Source organism: Otolemur garnettii, unplaced genomic scaffold, assembly GCF_000181295.1.
Source record: "Otolemur garnettii isolate 467f Iridium unplaced genomic scaffold, OtoGar3 scaffold00177, whole genome shotgun sequence".
Lineage (NCBI taxonomy): Eukaryota > Metazoa > Chordata > Mammalia > Primates > Galagidae > Otolemur > Otolemur garnettii.
The window spans coordinates 2793876-2797510 of record NW_003852572.1 but is presented as its reverse complement, the minus strand read 5'-3'; positions in this window follow the sequence as shown (position 1 = coordinate 2797510).

Below are 3635 nucleotides of genomic sequence, written 5' to 3'. Positions count from 1 at the left end.
CATTCTGTGTTCAATATTATGCCCACACAACAGCGCAGATAGCCAAAAGGTGAGTCAGAAATAGTGAGAATTATTTCCCATTAAAAATTAAGTTTGCTTAATGAGATCAATTGCTGCTATGCCCCCACCTTTATCTACATCAGATTTTGATTGAGTTGTTTTCCTTTTACAATGATTTTTGATTTCATGCTGCTTTAGATGCTTGGCTCTGGTAATATAGAGATGCGGCAACTTAGCATTTTGGAATCCCAGATAGTTAAATTAAGCGTGATAAATAAAGATAGATGCATGCTTAAGTCTTTCAGGGTAGATACTTTTCTAGTTCCTGAATTAATCTAAAAATCTAAATAATTAAACAATCCTCCTCTAGAACAGCTGTCCCTAATCTTTTTGGCACTAGGGACCCATTTCATGGAAGGCAATTTTTCCACTTATGAGGGTGGGGAGTGGAGGCAGAGCTCAGGTGGTGACCCAAGTGATGGAAGCAGCTGTGAATACCGGGGACGCTTCACTGAAAGGCCTCCACTCACCTCCTGTGTTACATCTGCTTCTTAACAGACCATGGACTGCCCCCAGTCCGCGGCTGGGTGGTTGGGGACCACAGCTCTACGATCATGTATCAGTTGTTTTACATCACAATATCCTGGCCTCATTTATTAATACATAGCCTTATTTCCTAAAGAAAAGATTTAAATGTTTTAAAAGAATAATTTTACATAACAATTTGTTGCATCCCTATAACTGGGGAGCATAGAATCAATTTCAGAAGAGTATAGAGGTATCTGGTGGTGATGTCGGAGACAAGAGCAACACACTGGGCCTGGGCAGGTGCTGTGGGTCAGCGCCGGAGGGAATGTCAGCACCTGAGGGAATGAAGCCCCTGCAGGTGGGATCCATACCGTGGACAGCACAGTGGTGAGTACAGGGTACAGGTTAATGCTTTCAATAGCAGCAGCAGCTAATTTTACTCCACCACAAATAGTTTAATGAAAACTATATATGAAGACACAAATAAACTTTAAGAGTCAAACAGTAACAGCCTTGATGTCCTATTACTTTATGTGATGATGCACATGGTCAGTGTAATGACTCTGTGGAATTCTTTGAAATTGGTGGAAAATCACTGGGCACATATATCTATTCCTGGTAATGACACAGAAACAGGCTGTTTTTTGGTGTAGACTATAACTCTTCTCATGGTAGTGAAAGTCCTTTTACCAGAAAGCATTAAAAAGTTGAGAAAAAAAATTAAAAAGCCAACAAATACTAAAATATATGACCTTTATAATGAATTTCTCTGAGCATATTTCAATGGCAATATTTGGAAATATTTTGTAGATCTGTTGGATTATCTCCTACTTAGAGCCCCATAGGGACTTCTCCCCACCTGTGGACACAACCAGTGTTCTGGGCCATGTAGAAGCCTTGGATCATTTCCAAGGAGATCCCAATGGGGACCTGATGTAGCGTCCATTATGGTCAGAACCAGGTATTATTTCTCTACATGGTGTTGGCTAAAAGAAAGGTTTGCAAAAGATGTTTCCAAAACATTTAATCATGGAAATGGACTCACACTGATTTCTCATGTTCACCAACATATCCTAGATCCCTGCCGACAATTATGTCACAAGTACTTTGCCATCACAGAATGAGGTAATGCATTAAAGTATTATTTTCTTAACTTTGACACATCCTTTGTCTGTGAAATAGAAATGACCTTTAAAATATTTACTAAAAACAACACCATCTACACGTCTGTAGGAAACTGATCTCTCTGTTGGCATTAACATGTCATTATGAACCAAAATATAACATACTGATCACTAGAATTTAACAAGCTCTTGTGTTAGATCAGTATAACCAGTGATCAGTTTTCCTGCTTTATTTGTAGGGTCTATTTTTTTCCGATAATTTCCAAACAGAATAGCTAAGTAACACTTTCATTTCCCTTGGAATTTTAATTATACTATTTAACTGCTATAAGCTTCAGTGTGGAATTTTATTTCTGTGAACCTTTTCAGTGTAAGTGTCAAGACCATGCTTGTATGTATTTCAAGCAAATTTTCAACTAATAGGTACAGATTTTTGTGCATTTAAAATTAGATAAAACTATCATATTTTGGAGCTGAAGTATGCCTCTTAAAACATAATGTAATTTGCTAACTTTTAAAATATTACAACAGTTGTAAAGGTAATTGTAATTTTCCCCAGAGAACAGATTATTATATATGATAAATTTTATTTATTTATTATTGCAGTTTTGGGCCGGGGCCAGGCTTGAATCCCACACCTCTGGTGTATGGGGCTGGCACCCCACTCCTTGAGCCACAGGCACCACCCAATAAATTTTATTTTTAGTATTCAGTTCAAATAAGGTAAAAAAAAATGGGAAAATATTTTTCAGATGCAGTTTGTTTGTTGGGAACAAACAAACCAATATATATGTTATTAACTGTTTCTTATGCACAAATCACTGTGTTACTGGCTGCAGGGAGGATTAATGTTACTAACACAGAGTTACTTCTTTCAAGAATTTTACAAGGTGATGGGAGCTGTGAAGTCAAACTCAGCCTTGTTGAGATCCCCTTATATAATTGTAAATAAGTAGGTGATAAGAAGAAGTATAAACACAGTTTAGTGGACGTTTAGTGAATACAGACCAATTTTTCATCAATAAATCAGAAAAGACTTAAGAAGCGGGAATTCTTGAGGAGTCTTTAGGATGGGTAGATTTGTGCAGATAGAGACGGAAATTGGTGGAGGAAGCATCCCAACTCTGAGACAGTTTACAAGCAACATAACTAATGAGGATGTTCTCGGGTATGTTGAGAGAACAATGAATGGCTGAGGATATGAAAATGGGACGTGAGCTGGAACATTAAGGTAATTTAGATCTAGTAAATGTTTTTAGTTTACTGATGCAGCTAATGGTTCTCTTCCTGTGCTGGATTATATATGTGGAAAATTTAGGAACTTTTATTTAGCAATTTCTATAACTCCAGACCTGGGACAAATTATACTATAACTCCAGACCTGGGACAAATTAGATGATTGAATAGATACATAGTTACTAAGAGTGGAAAACATTCTTGTCACAAAATACGTATGTTTTCAGCACTCTTATAAAATACTTGCATTTCCGTATATCCGTTTGTCCTTGTGTGTGTCATACTTACATTGCTGCCCATATACGAGTGCATGAGTGCAGAGCTCTGTCTTACTTCTTAGGCCATAGGCAAGCTTGGACTGTTCTTCATACACTTCACAATGCTGAACATAAACAGATTCTAACTGCAAAGTAAATATTTGTTGATTATTTAGCCCCCAAACCTATCAGAAATGATGATATTAAATGGATGAAATACACCTCCCGCATCTCTACTTTTGCTAATAGAAAGAAGAGATTTCCAAATTAATACCAGTAGAGTCTTGGGCTATGGATCCTCTAAAATTTAGATCATTCAAAGCACTAGAGGTAACAATTCTTGTGAATTTATCATGTGGGATATTATATAGATTCTTTCTTCCTCTTCTATACCAAATTTCTATAATTTCTTTGCTGAATTTTCTTCTAAATTCTGTGTGTATTTTTAAATTAGTGCTTGTACATGCATATGTCAAAGGCAGCCAGATCC